The sequence below is a fragment of the Microtus pennsylvanicus genome, chromosome 2 (genome assembly GCF_037038515.1).
Source record: "Microtus pennsylvanicus isolate mMicPen1 chromosome 2, mMicPen1.hap1, whole genome shotgun sequence".
In the NCBI taxonomy this organism is placed as follows: domain Eukaryota; kingdom Metazoa; phylum Chordata; class Mammalia; order Rodentia; family Cricetidae; genus Microtus; species Microtus pennsylvanicus.
Window position 1 is genome coordinate 3,084,346 of NC_134580.1, and position 21,141 is coordinate 3,105,486.

Below are 21,141 nucleotides of genomic sequence, written 5' to 3' on the forward strand. Positions count from 1 at the left end.
CAGCTTAACTTGATCAGTGAACCCCAAATCCCAGGGACAGTCTCTCTCTCTCGTAAAAAGTAACAGATGGCTACTTAGAAATAACAGCTTAGGCTGATCTCTGGCTTTCACATGTATGTGCTTACATATGTTCATAGAAACACACAGCCAAGCACACAGAAATGCATATAGTCATCTTCTGCACACACATGTTATATGCACCTGTTACTACCCTCCTGGTCATCACATAGCCTGAGCAGACACTCTGCTTGCTTCTGCCTCCTTTCTCTATGTTACCTGGGAGTTCCTTCCATTGTCAGTGACTCCCTGTGACCAGGACTGATAGTAATTCCTCGTGCCTCATTTGATTCCATCTGTTGTCAGTATTTGGCAAGATGACCCACCCTCCCCACCTATCTTAGTTAGGCTTTTATTGCTGTGAAGAGGTGGGAAGAAAGAAGGAGCTGAGAGTTCTAAATCTTGATCCTCAGGCAGCAGGAAGTGACTGCCTTGAGCTTCTGAGACCTCAAAGCCCACCCCTTAGTGATGCACTTCCTCCAACAAAGCCACACCTGTTCCAACAAGGCCACACCTCCTAATCCTGCCACTCCCTGTGCCACTCTTCTGGAAGTGTTTTCATTCCAATCACCACACAATCTGCTTCCAGGGCACCTTTCACTCTTGGTTCCCCTCACCTTGCCATACCTCTGCAAGTCATCGGGAATCATCACTTGGTCAGCTTTTCCGCTTAACTCACTTCCTTCATGGGATAAGTGTCCAGGTCTGAATTGTTTTCCCCTAAACTTCCGATCCATATATCCAAGTATTGGACCCGCACTCCATCCAGAGGTCTAAAAGATGTGACAAGCCTGACAACCCGGTCCAGTTCCCTGCCTTCCCAGACAGCTGCTCCTCCCCACCTCATCTCCAGGCCACTGAAGGATGCATCTTCTCAATGGTTTCTTGTGTTGGAAGCCTTGGAGATACTCTGGCCCCTTGGTATCACACCAGCTCTGTCCAACTCAAGAGAAAAGCTTTCAGAATAGACTAAGGTGCCTGCCCACCTCTCACCTCTTCCTGCTGGCTCCTTAGGTCCCCTGCTGCTAACTCACCTTCCCATAGTCCTCTCTGCTCACGCCACCTTGCCTCTCTGCTCCCTATCTGATGTGGGAGTGTCATTATCAATCTGTTGATTTCATTGGTTAAGCAATAAAGAAACTGCTTGGCCCTCATAGGTTAAAACATAGGTGGGTGGAGTAAACAGAACAGAAGGCTGGGAGAAAGAAACTGAGTCAGGAGTCGCCATGATTCTTCCCCTCCAGACAGACGTAGGCTAGAATCTCCCTGGTAAGCGCACCTCGTGGTACTACATAGATTAATAAAAATGGGTTAAGAGGCTGAAACTAAGAGGCCAAGCGGTGTTTAAAAGAATACAGTTTCCGTGTAATTATTTCGGGGCATAAGCTAAAGCTAGCTGTGCAGGCAGTGGGGGTGCCGGGGACGCAGCCCCGCCGCTCCAATTATTACAACAGAGTGGCGCCCAGACGTGATGGACTAAACCCACTTAAAAACCAGAGAAGGCTTAAAAATAAGGGAGAGAGAATTTCACACAGATTTTTGCTGTTTGTTGGTGGCGTGCTGCAGAGAGAATTTCCTGACTCAGCAGCTGCAACAGGAAAAAAGCTGCAGTTTTAAACTTTCTGGGCTGTGCCGCCATTGCGATCTCTGTCTGGCCCCTGTGGGAGACAGAGCTTTTGAATGGAGCATTTGGAGTAAAGCTCTACGGCTTGGTTGATGGCAATGTGGACTGCTGTGTGCCTGGAACTGTGTGTGGCTCAGAGGCACCAAATGGCTCTGAGGCAGGAGCTGCTCAGCTCCACCATGCTGAACTGTGCTGGTCTCAGGCAGGAACTACCGTAATTAACATAAAAACAGCACAGTTAAGGTTTAGACTGGGCAGGAAACAGGCTGTACCTTATTACCATATTACCTGTACATGGTGCAACTTAAGTTTTTAGGAACTGCTTAACATTTTAAGAAATGCTCCTGGATAGTAAAAAAATGTTACAGATTTACAATAAAACAGATTCAGACATAAAAGACCACACTGTTGGATGAATGTACGTAGGCTTGAGAGAGAGAGAAGAAAAAGAATATAGAGAATAAAGTTAATGGTTTAAAAAAAAGGTAAAGTCTTTAAAGAGACAGAGTACAGATAGTTAAGAGATTAAAAGAAATAAATAAAAATAAGCCACGTAAAAATGGAAAATTCACAGAGAGTCTGGATTATGTACATTGTACTTTCTTTAAAATTTTTGACTGTAAAGGAGCTAAGTACAGAGAGACATTTCGTTACATGGGCTGCCAAGCTAAACCAGAATGGATATAAAGGTATTACGATTTCAAAATTTGGGTTTAAGAATATGATGCTTTGGAGAGGGTCTTCTTTTGTTTTCACAGAGGACCAGACCCTGTGGATTTCTTCTATTACAATTTGGTATGATAGACCACGCCCTCCTGAAAGGTTGTTGTGAACATCTTCAGAAAATTGCTTCGCTCAACTGCCAACTGAGATGAAACTAGCACAGAGGTTATACCATGAAAGACCTAATTAACGATGCCCCCATTCAGCAGGAAGCAGTTTGGAGAGAAAAAAACTGCGCCCATGTTCCCAAAATATTGTTTATAAATGTTCTTTTACATTTAAAGGGGGATATGATATAGGTATGAATAATTTGCATTGGTATTGATTTTAAGGTCAATTTTGTTATATGTATTTTTGATCTTGAATAAGGTGTGATTGTGTAGCTAATTTTTAAAATGTAATGTATAATTAGGAAATATAGGTTGTTGATGGATAATCATAAATAATAGTCAAGTTTGTAGTCATGTTACTTAGATTTTCTAGATATATAGAGATATATTTCAGATAGGCATTCTTCATATCTCTCAAAGGCTACAGAATATGGCATTTAAAATATTTTAATAACTTAGGACTTTTCATGACAATGAGACATGTCTGCTCCTGGCGGCACCAATCTACTTCGAGAGGAAGATGGGCATCGAAGAGGATCGTTACGGAGTTTGATAGCCATTTGGGCAAGAAGCTGCTCTTGCCTGGACTGTTGCATAAACTGGACAAAGAGAACCCACAGAGAGAGGACTACTGAACTTGCCTAAAGTTGAGATGATCTTTCGGGGTTCCTGACTCATGAAAGAGTCTGCGAGACATTCTGCAGGACACAGCAGAAAGTGACTGAACTGTCTTTGAAATTTCCTGCTTGATGAAAATGTCTGCTGGATACTTGGGGCCTGAAGGCTGAAGATGGATGCCCCAACGGTACAAAAGAACTTTGGGTGACTCTCCAGGCAGCGAGATGTCTCTGTCATTTCTAGAGTTTTCTTATTTCTTGTTTACTTAGGTAGTATTATATCCTTCTGGAGTCTTTGATGGAGTTGAAGAATGAATAGATAGTTATAGTTTTCCTTAGTTAAGATAAAATAGATATAAATATTGTAATTGTAATTCTTGCCTGATAACTGTTTTGCTATATGTAATTTTGCTATGTTAAAGTTAAAGCCTTCCTTTTTTTGTTTAAACAGAAAAAGGGGAAGTAATGTGGGAGTGTCATATATCAATCTGTTGATTTCATTGGTTAAGCAATAAAGAAACTGCTTGGCCCTCATAGGTTAAAACATACGTGGGTGGAGTAAACAGAACAGAAGGCTGGGAGAAAGAAGCTGAGTCAGGAGTCGCCATGATTCTTCCACTCCAGACAGATGTAGGCTAGAATCTCCCTGGTAAGCGCACCTCGTGGTACTACATAGATTAATAAAAATGGGTTAAGAGGCTGAAACTAAGGGGCCAAGCGGTGTTTAAAAGAATACAGTTTCTGTGTAATTATTTCGGGGCATAAGCTAAAGCTAGCTGTGCAGGCGGCAGGGGTGCCGGGGACGCAGCCCTGCAGCTCCAATTATTACAACACCTATCCCTTTCTACCTCCAACTCTATCTCAACACCTTCCTTTCTCTCCCTTTCTCCATGTGTCTCTGTCTCCTTTTCTGTGTCTTTGCCTCTCTCTTTTTCTCTTTTTTTTCTCCATCCTTCCCTGGTACCCCTCCTTTCTCTGTCTCCTGTTATCTTTGTCTCTACCCTCCATTTCTGCCTATCTCTCTAACTCCCTCTGTTTCCTTAACACCCTCTCACTTTCTCTAGCTTGCTGCTCTTCACCCCTCTTCCTCCTTCCTCTTTCTCCTGTCTCCATTTCTCTTCCTCCCCCTTTCCTTCTCCCTCCCTCCCTCCTTCCCTCCCTCCCTCCCCCCTCTGTACATCCCTCCCTTTATCTCCTTATTCAGTTGCAGGCCAGTGCTGAAAAACTGGCTGGTGCCTCTTCTCTGCTCACACTCTGCGAAGGCCTCCACCTCTCTAAAAATGTAGCCTTAGCCCTTGGAACTTCCTAGAAAGTCCTAGGACTACCCCCCCCCCCCGCACAATCTCTCAGCATTACACCCACTCCTGACCCAAGGCTTTCTTCTCCCTTGCTGCCCTCTGATGGCAGAGATGACTCTTCCCCAATGCCTTCCAGACCTCTCAGCCTTCAGCTCTCAATTCAAAAGTCATATCAGCAGGAACCTCACCTGCCCACCTTCTGCAATGGTTCCTTTTGTCTTTGATACAAACCATCACTCAATCCACTCTTCCCCATCTGCTTTTCACACATAAAAGCTCCAGGGGGTAGATGCCCCCAGTCTTGTTCTCTGTTCTAAAATGTCCATATTGTGTGGACGGAGCGCAGAAGGGATGGGGAGAATGACGACACAGGCCACACCCCATTACTGCTCTGCTCTGGACGTCAGGGCCGGCAGGTCAGTCTGTGTTTCTTGCCTCCAGTTGACAGAGTGCACTCTGCTCTCCATAACTGCTGTGTCACCTGGCAAACTACTAAGTAATCGTGTGACAGCCACCAGAGTCATAGGCTTCTGCCTTGGGGCCCTTTCAAGATCGTGTTCTCTTAGCACAGCCTAGATTCTGGGAAGTTCTAGGACTCTGAGTGGGAGAGGTCAACCAATTGCCCTTGAGGGCAGATTTGGGGTAAAAGCAAAGAAGATCTTCTCTATAACCTGCCTTAGCCCTCTGACTGGGACCTCCACTGAGGTTGAAGCCCATCTCTCCATTTGCTTTCCAGGGTAGACAGATAACAGGGGAATTGGAGACGGTAGGTACACATCTAGGAGATTCCTGGAATTACGATGTCCGCAAGAAGCCCCTTTCTGAGTTCCCCTCAGTGTTATGCCTGGTGGGTGCCATTCCTTGAAGTGACTTCTCCAAATGCCCACCCCTCCAAAGGGAGATGGGCCTCCCGCTGTCTGTAAGCATCAGCTGTAATTCAATCGGCAACTCATGGGTGATTTGATGGGGCTCCGGTCTGCAAGTGTGCGCATAACAGAGGCACACGGATGCCTAGACGTTCTTTCTAAGTGGCTGTATAAACTGAAACATCATAATTCAGGCCTCGGAGTGCAATCAGATACTTGAGAGAAGCATGGTCACGTCTGAAACGGATGAACAGGGGGACAGATTTGTGGCAGCAGCAGGCAGCTTCCTGCTCAGAGTCATTCCCGGGTGCTTCACCAAGCGCCACCACCGAGACACACGCACTTCGTCACCATTAATTGTGCTCAGGATATTTATGAGTTCAGTTGGCTGTTAGCAAGTTGGCCCTGCCGCAATTAATATTTACATGTGCAGCACCCAGTGCTGATAATGGACAGCTAACAGGCTTGGTTAATTGGTTCGCCATCCCCACCCGCTCACTGTATCTTTCCTGACCAGGGGAGGCGTCTTTCCCAGGGAATCTTATAATGGGCTTTTCATGTGTTGGTGATTTTAATTACTTTTTTATTGCTATGCAAATCTCTCTTTCTCTAATCTGCCAGCTAAAAGCAGGGACCACGGAACTAGCCAGAGTGGAAACCAAGTGACAAGAATTGCATTGTAGCTGTGGCTGCTCAGGCTGCCGGCCATCGTGCTGAGGAGATTCAGGAAAGGCCACCAGGCACAAGCCAGGGGAAGGGTAGTGTTCAGAGCTAACTCCAGCAGCAGATGGGGCTCCCGGGAGTGCAGTGTCAAGGTCGCCAAGACAGCACTGCCTCTTGGGAGCCTGGCACATAGAAGGACCGACTCACATTTTCTAGTGGTGGCACCTAGGAGAGGAACCAAGCTTGGAGATGGTGGACAGCAATGTGTAGCCAAGCGGGGCTGAGGAGACTGCTGGCAGTGTGTTGCCAGAGCCATTCCCACCCTAGCTGCCCTGTCGTTGTCGAGAGTCAAACCTGTCCACCATGACAGGACTCCAGGATGAAGGGCCTGGTATCCTGACAGTATGAAACCCCCCCGGGGCTTCTGTTCACCACTGTGTAGGAGACACAAGATGAAGGAGTGGAGGACCTCTCTGTCTACTGCCCCTGCTCCTCCTAAGACAGGGTGGAGCTTCAATGTCTTAACAGGCTGGAATGGTGTGCACACTGCAGGCAGTTCCCAGAGCCAAGCTGACACAGATGGGGCCTGTAGGAATTTAAGAAGCAGTCAGGGTAGGGCGGAGTCTCTTCATCCCAGCCAATCATCCGTGGGTCCCATCTCTATGCCACAGCCTTCCCAGATGTGATTTCACGTACACTCTCACACTGGAGTGCACGAACCAGAGTGGCTGACCCAAGAAGGCAGTTGTTTCTTCCTGGCTACTTTGGCTTCAGGCTGGGGTAGAACCAAAGATACTTCTAGAGAGGATGATAAGATAGAGACAAAGGGGACACTTGGCTGGCCTGGCTTTCCACCACCCAGAGTGAACCTGCCGCCTGCCTGTGTTTCACTCCGAGGTCACAGATGTGACTTCCGCGAGCGGCTTCTCTCCCTGCACCCCATTGCTCTCATCTCTAAAATCTCTAAAATCAAGGAGGCAATATCAGTGACTATTCTAATGTGTATTGAGAAAATATAGCAGCCAGGTGTAATGGGAGCCATTGGTCAATGAGGGCAGGAGAATCACCAGTTTGTGGACAGCCACAGTTCAGTTGATAAAGGACTCGCTCTGAGGACTGAAGGCCTAAATTCCATCCTTGGGACCTGTATGGTGGAAGGAGAAAAAACAGAAAGAAAAGAAAAAGCAAGCAGCGATCATTTATGAAACTTACAATTCCACAATATTATTTTGTGGTAGTTTTCAAGCAATGAAAGAAAACTTGTTAGTTTAGTTAAAAACAGAGTGCAGCATATAGCACAACTCTGGGTGGATGGGATTAACTGAATTTTGAGAAAGGCAAGGGAAATCCAGGTCCCAAGATCATTCATAGCTGCAGACCTGCCCTTTGGTGTGCAATCACACTTTCAGTGGCTTCTCATCACCAAGTGCAGGCAACTGTGGAGCCCAGATGTCAAGGCCAGGGAGCCCAGGCCTATAACCAGGCTGCCGCAAGTTCACACAGAGAGAAATCCGCATTTAGAAAGGCACCCGCCCTTGCTCAGAGACACACATGTTCTTCCAGTCCATAAATCAATTAATTCCTGCAACTGGGTAAACTGTGAGGAAACATTCAATAACCCCCCTAAATGTTCCATCCGGGGCCCCTCAACGGCTCATTAGACTATACGAGGTGTGGGTAATTGCCCGAGAAGCACGATTCCCCATCTCATTGCCTTGCCTCGGTCTTCAGCTTCCTCTGAGGCAAAGCAGGAAAGCGTGGTGCAGGGCTACACAGAGCACAGTGTGTGCATGTGTGTGCGTGTGTGTGCGTGTGTGCAGACACGTGTGGGTGATGTCTCTCTGGGATCAGAGGCCTGCTCATGCTCATGGGGAAAAGTGGCGGACACACACAACATGCTGGCTTCGGGGACCTTGATTCTGTACCATTCTCCTCTCTGCAGGGAGGGAGAAGTTCCTTTGTCACAGAAGCTTAGCCTCTGGGGGACAGAGCATTGCTTCCTCTGTAAGCTGAGAATCCACCTAGCCATGGGGCTCTGGGAGAAAGTTGCTCAGTTCACAGGGCCTTGGTACATGTCAAAATCTATGGGAAAGGGGGAGAAGCTGTAAGAATGTTCCTTGCCTCTTTTGAGAATCAGAGAGGTGAAGCGGGGCGATCAGGGTATACTAGTCTGCATGCGTCCTTCAGCATCCATGTCCAGAATGTCAGAACACAATTTGTGTGGGAGAGAGGCTGTAAGATTAGCCAAAGTAAGGCCACACTGGGTTAAGGAGTCCTTAACACAATGGTTAGTGTCCTATAGAAAAGAAAGACAGAAGCCAAATGGTGTGGCACGTGCCTTTAATCTCAGTACTTGGGAAGCAGAGTCAGGCAGATCTCTGTGAGTTCGAGGCCAGCCTAGTCTACAGAGTGAGCTCCGGGACAGGCTCCAAAGCTACAGAGAAACCCTGCCTCGAAAAACAAAAAGCACAACAAAACAAAACAGAGACACAGGCAAGAGGTCTGTATGAAGACAGGACAAGATGGCCAAGATGCCAGGGAGTGCCAGAACTATCTTCCTTGGCACTTGCAGGAGAATCCAGCTGCCCATACATGGGCTGTAGCCTCAAGGCTTCCAGCATTGTCAACCATTGAAGCCGCCACCTGGCAGTTTCTATGACTCTGGTAGACAATTCAGGAAGAAGGGAGGTGGGCTCAGTGCTCTCCTGCTACCATCTCAGCTGAGGATTTCGGCACCTCTAAGGGAAAGGGATAGTTGAGATTCAGGGGAGTCAGTCTGGCCACTGAAGTCTTCCCTGCCCTAGAGTAGCTCACACCTGTCGGTGACAGGGCCCAAATGAAGGGGAGGGCAGACAGAAGAGGGGAAGGAGGAGCCTGGCCTCTCAGGGCAGATGCAGTTAGTTAGGGCAGGTGCATACGATCAGAATCCCATCCCAGCAGAGCCCTTGGCCCTCAAGGACTAAGAACCAGAGTATGGCCCAGAGGTTAGGGAGAGGGACCCATGAGGAGTCAGTGGATCTGAGGAAGGGCAGGTGAGGCTCAGGGGCCCCAGGTGTGCGAGAAACTGAGACCTACTCCAAGCAGACAGAGACCGCTCCAGACTAGAAGAAGGAAGAATTAAGAGAGTTAGGAGACAGGACTCCAAAGAAGGCAGCTACCAGACACTCCAGTGGCTGGCAGAGAGACAGCCTGCCCTTTGCCAGGTGTTGGGAATGCCCAATGACTGACCACGCTGCCGATCTATCTCACTGAGAGCTCTATCTTCAACATGATCGCCGTCCCATTCTCTTCATCGCACTGTAGGTGGGGACCACCAGCAAGCTCCTGGTATCTTGCTTCATTTACCCAGGACCAGTGAGGGACTGAGCTGCTACCCATAGCTTGATCCAGGAGCTACTGAAGCAAGATGCCAACGGTGTAGACAGCATCAGGGTCAGGGATGAGCAACAGGAAGGGAACTCAGTGCTGGAGTCTGGGAGGGAGAGAGCTTGCTCAGCCTAACAGCCAAGGGCAGTTGAAGGACACTAGAATTACTTTAGTGATCAAATAGCCCCTCCCCCACAAGGCTTGACCAGGAAAGAGAGCAGGGATGGTAGTCTTGACCTCTTCACCCATCACTCCATGGAGCCAGTGCCTGGGTGCAGAAGGCCTTAGAATAAGCAGTCTTCCTGAAGCGCCTTCCTGCCTGGTCCCCTCTCAACCATCATCTTTTCTGTCAGCATGGTCTCCCAGGGCCACCAGCTGGCTCTGGTAATTAGCAGTTGTCTTTCTGGCTGTCTCGTCACCTCCCAGGAAGTCCCACTCTGTTCTTCATTAGCGGCCATTCACTATGTCAATTACCAGCCAGGAACAGGACAAAGGACGCCTAGGGCAGCTCCCCACTCAGCTCTTGGCTCAGCTGGGAGCCTTGAAGCTGAGTAGGACTTGGGGGCAGCTGGTCTACCCGCCTCCCCTAGTGTAGGTCATCTCTAGAGATGGAGGAGGGGTAGTTCTTTGGACCTCACTGAACCAAATTTCAGGGTTTTGGGGCTTGTTTACAAGTCTGCCATCTTTGATGCTATAGGGTTTGCTCCCTTGAGCAGCTGTGACCTCATAATCCATGGCACTGGTCCTGTTCCTGCCTTTGGGAACCACATAAAGCAGGTTGACTGGTCTTCTCAGTCCCTCAGACGATAACGTGTGGTAGGCATCTGCTCTCCTGGTGATGACCACATTTGTTCTCATGGGGGCAGCGCTGAGGTCAAACACACTTTGGTGGCCATGGCAAATGTTGGAGGGACCTCAAGTCATGGAATGTTTGGGCATGACCCATGCCCTTGGTTTAATGAGCTGCATCCTGTGTTTAGTGGACCTCTGTCGTGATACTCACAGTTACACAGACCTGGTGGGAAAGCACACATGCTTAGGCACACAGCTAAGTCACAGACACAACCCTGAGACTGCAAAGCCTGGACTTCCTCTGCAGTCCAGCTGTTCACAATAGATTTAGCGCTCCATCTCTGAGGTGACATAGGATGCTGTTCTACCCGTATCACGTCCAGTGACCAAGCATCTCAGGCCTCAGTTCTGGACACCCAGGAGGGCCAGGATCTTGTGGTTGTGAGCACCGGCCTGTATGTGCAGTTGAGGGCCCAGATAGCAGGCTGATGTACACTTGGGCTTTTGCTGCACTGTAGCCAGCTCCAATTTGTCATCTACGTCTAATGGGGTCACTACTATCATTTACTTTTAAATGGGGTTCACCATGTAAGTATCCACATCCCAGTTATATTCATCATGGGCTATAGGCCTCAGTGGTCCCTAAAATTTACCCCCTGGACTTTACAGAGATTAGGACGATAGCAATGATATCAGGGACTTCCTTGATCACTTTCAATGTCTCTTTTCCCTGGTATCTCATGGCGCCTTTGGAGTAGACCTTGAGGAAGGACAGATACTCTTTTCTGACAAAGAGGAGAGGCTGAGGACTCAGTAGAGTTGGAGGCAGAGTCCTTCTGAATCCACATGCTAACTACTTCCTGATTGGCACTTTGAGGTCTGATCATATATAAGGCTCCTACCCCTTATTAGTCCAGCTCATGAATTTTGCCTGCCCTCCCCCAACACTGGGTGATTATGGAGGCAGATCACCCACAAAAACACCTGAGGCCATTAGGAGGATTCTGTCATTCACCTCTTCTTGCAAGATTCCTGAGACCTAGCAATACAAGTCAAGGTCACAGCACTATGGCCTGCAGAGCATCGGGAATAAAGATGCTGGCCTGTCAGTGCTGGCCTCTCTGCTATGAGCCCAAGTGCTATTGGTTGGCATTGGGCTCCTCTTGAAGGTGTAGGTTGGGGGTAGAGTCAGTTGTGCAATCTGCTCCATTGTACTCCCTGTAAGCTAGGAATGCCTGCGGCCAAGAACAACTCTCCTATCCGCATGCACAAAAGAGACAGGAATGATGTAGACATGTCCCAGTCCCCACACTAAACAAGTCACAGAGACATTGTCTACCTCAGTGGGCTGCAATCATGGCCTCATCTCTGTGCCCGGTGAGTAAGTTGAGATACACAGTGTGAGAGCAGGAAGCTGTCCCTAGGCCTCTCGATGCCCTTGAAGCTCAGGTACCATCTGAACTGCATGGTGGCAGTCTCTGTCCAGAAGATCTGCATCACATGTTCCCCAGCCCTGAGTCCTTCAGGAGCAAGGGCCATGAAAGGTGCCAAGGTACCACCAGGTCATGGCCAACGTCCTCAGCCTGTCCTTCATTGGTTCTTGCCTGATCCACTCTCTTAAGGGAGGCGAGCTTTTCCCACTGGTATTGAACTCCCATCAAGACTCAGCCAGGAGCCACCTCTGTGTTCATCCTCTCTTATATGCAACATTAGGCCTAATTTGCCCTATGAGGCACATTTGTCAGCGGAGGTGACAGGACTTGCAAAGCCATTACAACTGGCCTGGCAGAAATGAAGATGTTTTAAAGAGACTCCTGAGTCTCACAGTCTGACTGAACGTTTGAGGACTATTAAAACAATGGACCTCAAAGAAATGGGCATCTGCCCCAGGAATCCACCCTGGGAGAAGAAAAGGGCACCACGAGGAGGGGGGGGGTTCAACGCGGTTCTAACAACTTGTCAAACCACCTTACAGGATGAGACTGTAGCTCAGGCAAGGTTGGTCAATAGTGGGTCAATGGGGGTGGGGTGGAGTGGGGTGTGTGAGGCAATTTGGGGCCTTCCATTTAAGCATGAATCTCATTTAAGAATACCAAAGACAGACTTGGAGTGTTCCCTGAATTTCTTTGTCCCTCTTCCCAATGAGGGCATACTGAATACATCTCCATTTTCTGCTTTCTGCATTTAATTCAACTCTTTTAGTGGGTTTATTTGAGGAAGGGTGGCCAGACCTGACTTGGGGCTCCGGTTGTGACCCCCAAGTTTGGTAGCATACCCCTGGGATTAAAAAAGTCAGACGAAAGTCCTGCCTGGGAAAGTGGCAGCTGGAAAAGTGGGAAAGTGAACTCAACCATATAGTCTGGCTAAACATCCAAAATGGCGCCCTTACATACAATAAATACCAGTGCTGGGGAGGTGGGGGGGGGGCAGGCAGATCCCTGGGGTTCCCTGGCTAACCACTTAATGAACTCCAGGTCAGTGAGAGACCCTGCCTCCAAAAACAAGGTGGCAACACATGAGGAATGATGCATGAAAGTGCAGGCACACATATGTACGAGAGAGAGAGAGAGAGAGAGAGAGAGAGAGAGAGAGAGAGAGAGAGAGAGAGAGAGAGAGAGATTGCAAAGATGTGGCCCACCTCTGTCAGAATCTCCAGCTGCCAGTATGTGGCCCCTTTCTGTGTCCCTCCACAACACAGTCAGAAAGCCAGGGCCACTTCCCAGCTCCCCACCCCTGTAACCATGCCACAAGCTTGGGCCCCACCCAAGTCAGTACCCTGGGACACCAAGATACAAAAAAAAAAATCACCACTCAGGAGGGGGAGCAGCCCAGGCAAGCCACATCAGGATCACACTGCATCTTGTCAGGAGCATCAGGGACCACTCCAGACTGAGACCGGGCCTCAGGCTGCATGCCATTTTGTGAGTTTCCGGGTACTCTTTCAGGGCAGCCTGCTCTAGCTGAGTCTGAGGGCCATTCTTCCTCTAAGGGAGTACCCCAGCCAATAGAGAGGAAGGTCAACCAACTCCTCTATCCTCTATTGCTCCTCAGCCACAGGCCGGCACACCACCTTGGAAATGATGTCCTTGATCCAACATCAGCACCAGCTGATCCTTCACAGGCTCACATGCTCCCCACAGCCCCTTGCTACCATCAGCAGCTGAATAACCTCTTCCTACATACAGACCAACACCTTCATTCCTCTCCTCTCCCTTCCGGGCCAGGCCCACTCCTCCATTCTGTTGGCTTATGCAGGCCTTAACATTCACAGTTACACTCACCCGGAACACTCTTCCCCCTTGCCCATTTTATCTGTGATCATCAAAGTTTTACCAGGGCTCACGCCAGGGGCTGCCTCCTCTCAGAGGCCCTCTCACCTCAGACAGCTTTCCTTCTCTCTCTCTCTCTCTCTCTCTCTCTCTCTCTCAGGCTTGGGCTGCTCAGCTGGAAATAAATGTCCTGGGACAGTAGCCACAAGCCCCTTCTCCCTTCCTGACCATGTCCAAGAGCGATCCTTATTCCGCACAAGACCGTGTGAGGCCCCTTCCAGGCTGCCCACGACTTCAGCCCTGGGAACCTCTCACTCTCACTCCCGGTTAGCTCTCTGGTCTCCGGAAGCCAAACCCAATTTTTGGTTGGCCTTGCAGGGGCAGCATTCAATAGCCCAGTCCGCCTTATGTAAAGTCTCCTCCTGGTTCCTCCTTTGTGATTTTGGAGCTAAAAATAAAAGTCCCTGGAGACCTGGTCGCAGCCATTGTGGCTGCTATCACAACACGATGAGAGCTGATCAAAATTATTATGCATTGTTGACAGGGGAGGCAACTGAGCACTTATCTCCCGGCGACTTTTAAATCGCGCCTCCTCCTTTTGTGCTGGGGCAAAGCAATAATTTAGATAATTGGACTGCGAAATGAGTTGGAGGCTAGTCGCTGAGGCTTTGGGCCCTCTGCGATACTTCCTCTTTGTCGAAAAAGAATGGAATCTGAAGAAGCAGGCTTCAGTCAAACAAAGCCCCCCACCCCCAGCAGGACCACAGTAGTCAATGCAAGACACTGCTTCAGAGCCTCCGGGTGTTGCAAAGCTGCTTCCTTGTGCAGCAGTGTGGGTCTCCAGTGCCTGGTCTCCCTTTTACTTCAGGAGTGGAAAGTCTCTAGAAAGAGCTCTCTGCAGTGGGTGGGGGACAGCGGTTTCCTGGGAGAACTTGTCTTTTTCGGAGTGCCACATGGGTAGCCATAGATAGGGTTTTGGGCTTGTTGGTCCTCGCTCGCTACTCCAGGTTTTCTGGGACAGTCCCCTATCGTCACCTGATGTCTGTAAACACAGTGCATGTTGGCCCCACGATTACAGAGCATATCTGTGACCCACATGGGGTCTGTCTCAGTCTCCTACCACTCACCAATTTCCTCTTCTCCTGCTTTCTTTTCCCACCAAATGTCCTATGGAAAAATGGAATCATAAAAATCATCATTTAATACTCACAAAATTCTTCTGAGGAACATATGATTTTCCTCATATGGGAGTAACTGTAAACTGAAAGTTGAAAGATCAAATTGACTCATTAAGACTTTACAGCTCCCTAGTGATGGAGCTGAGAGGCAGACCTGGGGAGCCTGGTTGCCAACCCCCCAATCTACCTACACAGAGACCCATCTCTATCACTTTTCTCTTGTAGTCTGACCTTAGGAATACCTCAGGTGGATATCTGAGACCAACTTCCTTGATAGTAAATTACAGACCGCATGATAGAACATAATGACACAGAATTCAATTAGCTAATTCCCAGAAACATCTGGCACACAGCAAGCAATTAATGAATCAATCTATCTATCATTTACACATTCAACCAACTACTCAACCATCCATATGTCCATCTTTACCCTTCTCGCTCTCCTCTGTCTACCATCCACCCATATATCCTCCATCCCTCAGTCATCTGTCCTTCTGTGCACACATCTACCCACTCACGTGGGAAGTCCTTCTCTATATGTGGTTTTTTATTGGTTAATGAATAAAGAAACTGCTTTGGTCTGTGATAGGGCAGAGTAGAGCTAGGTGGGAAGACTAAACTGAATGCTGGGAGAAAGAAGGTGGAGTCAGTGAGAAGCCATGGAGCGCCACTGCAGACAGATGCACTGGAACCTTGCTAGCAAGCCGCAACCACCTGGCGATACACAGATTAATAGAAATGGGTTTTAAGGAAAGATATAAGAGCTAGCTAGCAATATGCTTAAGCTATTGGCCAAACAGTATTGCAAACAATGCAGAATTCTGTGTGATTATTTCTGGAGTCTGGGCAGCTGGGAAACTAATGAGCAGTCTCTACCAACACCCACTCATCCATCCATCCTCCATCTACTCATCCCCTATCCATCATCCACCCGTCTATACACTCACACATTTAACTGTTTATCCTCCACCCACCCATGTATCTATATCCATCCATTTGATTCTATGTTGACCACCTTCCACCCATCCACCCATATTCCCATCTGCCCAGCTACTCATCCACCCACCCATCCATCCATCATCTATCCACACACTTATACACTCATATATATTCTACCTTCCCATCTTTCTAATCTTTAGTGCCTTTGCCCAGTACTCATGGGCTGAAGCACACTTTGTGGCAGAACTGGGACTCAAAATCAAGTTATCTGGTTCTAACATCATGTATTCTCACAGCTGTGCACAGCAAAGTACTGGACACAATATGTCAGGGACTGGAGATTTCAAGGTCCTGGGGTTAGGGAGGTAGTTTGTTCTTAGGACTGAAGTAGACATTAGTGCTTGGTTGCTCGATCCCTTGCCTTTAGAAGATACCTGACCTTCTCACCTCTCTTGCTTGAGTAGAACCATGTAGCGGGTGATGGGCAGCGTGTGCTGTGTGGAGGTGTGTGCACTGGGTACAGAGAGGTATGCTAACTTGCAAGGACAGAACATAGAGAATAAGCTCCTCCTTCAGCTAGAACAATTAGAATATTAGAGGTGTGGCCATGGAGCCAGCAGTGGTCCCCAAATACTGTGGTGAATGAAGGACCCTGCTGACTCCCAAAGATATGAGACTCATTTCCTGAGGCTTTAAGTTTTAGAGGTTTGTTTTGTCATCATTCAGCCCACCGCAGCCAGTTCGGATGGACAAAGTGGGCCAGCTTCCCCGTGGAGTGTCTTGGAGCTTCCTTAGCTCTGAGCTAGGTTCCAAGGGCCAGACAAATTCCCACAACTCAGTAACCTAATGTAGCCGACGTGTGTTCCTCTGGCAGACCAGGAGTCTGTGTTGGGGATGGAACTATGGCTGGTGTAGCTTCCTCTGGAGGTTTGATGCAGGCTCTGTCCAAGGCCTCTGTTTTCTTCAAGGGCAAAAGGTCTCCCTGTGTTCTACCCTCTTTGTAAAGACACCAGACATTGGTTAGCTTTAGGACTCATCCAAATCCACTGTAAGCCCAGCTTAACTCATCCCATTTGCCAAGATCTTCTCTCCACATGAGGTCAGAGTTGGAGGATCTAGGTAAACATGAACGGGGGAGGGAGTACTTGCTACTCAACCCAATCACTGCTCTGAGCTCTGCTCAAGCCTGCACGCATTCAGAAAGACTCACTCCTTCCAGGCCGCTGCTGGCATGTGCTGCAGTGTGAAGTCTTCCAGAGTAGGTGGCATGTTAGAGACAAAGGGCTTGGAATAGTCTGGTGGCAGCAGCAGAGACACCCTGAGACACTCTCCTATAGTACATATGGGCAGAGTGGGCCTTGAGGTCCCAGGAACACACTCACCTCTCTGCCTCAGGTGCCAGAGATTGTGGGACGGTCTCTGTAAGGGTCGCTGGGCCCTGTCACCCAGCTCACACGAATCACCTGCTGTCTCTCCATCCTCTGTACACAGAGACCATCTGTGAGAGACAACGGGCCAGGTTGGCATGGCAGCCACCCAGCTGGCAAGACTGGAGATCCGTTCAGTGATGCTGGCCCAGGCCCCTGGCTCCTTTGAGCCCAGCCACTCTTGACAGCACCCACTGGGCCCATCTATCACCTCAGAATCCCTGCGCCTGTGTCAGCCTGCTCAGCAGGAGGTCACACAGCACTTGGCTTTTCCTGTTTCCCATCCTGACTCTTCTGGTCACGTAACTCTAGATGGGCCAGAGCACTGGGCATGCCCGGCACCCAAGCACACTTGCAGTGGGGCCTCTCCCAGTCTTGCACAACACCTTTGACTCTTCAGCTTCTCTTGTCTGAGTCTTGGAAAGTAAAGATGCCCATAGTGGGATATGGACAACCTGGCTGTTGAAATGGCTTCGTCGAGGGTGGCTTGGGTTCATAAAATAAATACACCTGGTCAGAGAAGGTGGAAGAGACTGAGGGAAGGAGAACTGGGCTTGAACTAGCTGGTTCATGGCCCATGGACTCTCTGTGCTTATATCTGTGTGACAGTTCACACGTAACACAACTAAAGGATGCTATGTGGGGGCCCCATGCACAGAGTCTCACAAGGGCAGGAAAAGGCTCAAACAGGACCAAGGCTGAGTAACCCAGGGTCTGCATGCATTGTCTACCAGACACTTAGGCTTCATGAGACCATGGTGATCTTCCCAACTGGGAAACGGTGAAGGACCAGGGCATTCCTGCTGCACTGCAGAGACTCAGATGGAGCTCAGGTTGCAGCTTCCTTAGCCGTTCCCAGGGGTGGAGAGGAGCTGGGTCACAAAGGCTGCTGTCAGGCAGTCAGTTAGGCCAAAAGGTCTGCAGTCTCCCCCTGCCCCCTCCCCCGCCTCCTTCCTCGGGACTCTTGTCTCCCAGCAACTCATGTTCTCTGTCTGGTTGGTCTGTGGGAAAAGCAGACACTTTCCCAGGGCTGGGCACCTGACTGGGGCCTGATCTTTTCTGTCACCAGCTAGGTGCCACAGCAGCTATTCCTTTCTTCACTTCTTAAGCGGGTGCAGGCTTCTAAGTTCCTCCAGGACAAGAAGTGACCAGTTCTAGTTATGGGGTCACCAGCATCAGGGCCAGCAGTCCTGCTGCCTTTTCGCTGTCTGCTCCTAATGCTGTGCTCTGCAAGGACAGCTTGTGTCCATCCAGCCCTGACATCTCCATGGTGGTTAGCAAAGACCATAGAACACATGGAAACACAGCAGAGCACCATCGAATGAGCTGTGTAACCATGTGCCTGCCGTAGTAGCGGGTCCAGCACTTACCAAGCCGTATCCTGAAGCCCCTGACCTCTGAGTAACCTTCTTAAGGCCTGGTGTGGTTGTTTATCTGTCCCCAGATGCAGGACACGGGGCACAATGCCAGTGCTACTATCTCAGGGTTAGTTTAAACCACAGGACTGGAATGCTTATCATCCTTACCTTTCCTGGGACTATGACTTCAGGTCCCCGTCTTACAAAGGGGTCCGAGAAGACAGACCGTCTAGACAATGCCATTCTGCCTTTTGCCAAACTGCTATTCTCACAGATCACGCCTACCGTTAGATAAAGTTCCCGCAGGAGGCCATGCTATGAATTTCTCCTGATCGTTTGTTCTCCTAGATGTTTCCATGGGCTCACTGGGGTGGGGGGGATAATAGGGATTGGGAGGGAGACACACCTGACTTCATACCCAGGCTAATCCCTCATGAGATTCTGGATTGGTCCATCTGCCCCTGGCCACCCTAGGCTCCTCATAGATGGCAAGCTGGGGCTTAGAGTCTTCAGCTGGGGCAAGGCATTTGGGAGCTGCAGGCAGGCCTCCTGACTATGCTCCAAGGGAATCTCATGACCATGGCCTTAAACATTCATATTGCCTCTAACTAACTAGGCAGCTCCAATTCTCCCGCTCCTTCCTAAATTTGGGACAGTCCCATCATAGCCAGATGCAGCTTGTACGTGGGACAACACCCAGAAACCTGGACCCAACTCTGCTGCAAACCAAGGCCAAAAGTGCCCTAAGAGGCCATTTCTTCACTTGGAGTTCTGTCTCAAGAAGGCCTATTTCTACTGTCTAGATTCCAGCAGGGTCCTCTGCAGCAGCACTGGCTAGTTGAGAACCTGGTGAAGACTGGCCATACTTGGAAGGCCCCTCCCACACCTTCTCTCCCTAAATCTTAGCCTAGAGGGTTTCCTACTTTAGCCAGGAGCCTGCAGTACTTCCTCTGGTGAAGACCGGCCCAAAGGAAGAGCAGGGACTTCCCAGGACGACTTCACTTCCATTGGGAGGAGCCAGTAGCCCCTGCCAGCCTGGGGACTAACCAGGTTCTAACACCCCACTGTCACCCATGTCTCTGCAGCCTGCATGCAGTCCCATCCCAGCAGCTTCTGTTTCTCCTGGGCTCTGGGCCCTAGGACTGCCCTCCATTTCCTGGAAGCTGACGCCTCCTGTCCTGTCCCCCCCTCACCCCCATTGCAAACGGGCCAGCTACTGGGAGCCTGGAACACATCCAGTACATGTTAGCACCCTGGGAGTGGCAGGGCTGGGCCTCTTGTGACAGAATTGGATTTGGGAAACCCGCCCTAGGGAAGGTCTGTGGAAAGGGGGCTGGTGGCTGGTGTCCCACCCCAGAGCCCTGAGGGCTCTGTAGGCCTCAGCTAGCTGTCAGTACTGGTTGTCTGCCTGGCTCCAGGTTACTGGGTCATGAGCTGCCTTAGGGCCTTCCTCTCCCCCAGTTCTGAAGGCCAAAGCACAAAGTCTGTGCCTGGGGCTGCTCTCCGGGGCCAGTGTGCAGACTCCCTCAGGCTAGAAACAAAGGCCTCTGCACTTTCCCACTGCCTGAGCATCTGTGCCTAAGGCCAGGCATGAGCACCATCAAGGCAGTGCCAGCCTCTGAACAAAGCAGCAGGGGACACAGCCCCCCCCCCTTTGGGGCACACAGTCACCCCCCACCTTTGGGGCACACAGCTGGCCCATGGACTCCAGGGTCTGATGATGACCCAGCAGGCATCATCAGAGAGAGGCATAACAACCACCAGGCTGCTCAGCCATGCCGTACCCGGTAGCCAGGCACCTGGACCTCCGTGTGTGCTGCTCGGAGAGACTAGGGTGATTGTGTTGTGAGCACCCTCCTCCTCAGCAAGGTCACAAGGTTTTCTTTTGTTTTTTGTTTGTTTGTTTTTGAACAGTTGTGGCAAAAAAACAAACAACCCCCCCCCACCAAACCTGAAGGCCTGCTAACTGAGACGTGGCAATGGGAATGGGGCAAACTCGCCTGTCCATGCCCCAGTGTGCCTCAGACTGTGGAGGGACTGTGTGACAACCAGCCAGGCCCTACCAGGCTGAGGGGCTTGGATGAGACACTGCCCACCTTTCAGGCATCTTCAGGATAACAGTGGTTTTTATTGTGGAGCTAGGCCCTCGGCCAAATGAATTATTGCATGTAATCCTTATTCTGGGACAGGTTCCTGCTATTATCCCCAATTTGCAGCTGAGGAAATAGGCTCAGAGAGGTTAATTTGCTTACTTGGCTCACACAGCCAGGAAGGCTAGGGCCAGGGTTGGAACTGAAGCTCGTGGCTCTGGTTTCTCTCTGGTGCTCCTGCCCTTGGCCTCCTTGTGACTGACCCCTTTAAAGACTGCACCATCTGGCGCTGAAGGTCAGACTGGCTCCCTTCTGCTCAGAGCCACCTGAGGACCAAGCGGGTGGCAGCAAGGCTGCACGGGGACTGGATGCTGATGTGGCTTCTGGGAGCATCCACCTTTAAGGGGTTTGTTTGTCAACATCCTCCTGCTGGTCCTGGGGGAACAGAGAAAGAGGAGTTTAGGGACAGGAGGCCCTCAAACCATACAATAAGTCTCAGGGTGTCCCTGGGCCTCAGAGATCTGTTTCTGTGTCCTTTTCTCCACACCCAGCATCCTGTTGTCTAAAGGAATTTGTTCATATGAGGAAATTCATATGGAATTTAGCACATATGAGAAAAACCCAGGCCTCAAACATGCATGCACACATGCACACACAGATCCCAGTCAAGCCTAGAAATCTCATTCCAGGGCCCAGAGAAACACAGTGAGGAACCAGCACCTAGGCCTGTAGGTGACGGGAGCACGCCAAGGACACCTGCTCCT

At 49.8% G+C, this 21,141-nt stretch overlaps 1 long non-coding RNA gene across 1 annotated transcript in view; it reads right to left on the reverse strand.

The window, feature by feature from the left end:
• Positions 1–6,979: 6,979 nt before the first annotated feature.
• The window catches only part of LOC142842936 (uncharacterized), a 215,791-nt gene continuing 201,629 nt past the window's right edge, over positions 6,980–21,141 (reverse strand). The window contains exons 3-4 of the long non-coding RNA XR_012909542.1: positions 20,540–20,812; positions 6,980–7,102 (exon numbers count right to left, since the gene is read on the reverse strand). This is a non-coding gene — a long non-coding RNA (uncharacterized LOC142842936). The remainder of the gene's footprint in view (positions 7,103–20,539; positions 20,813–21,141) is intronic.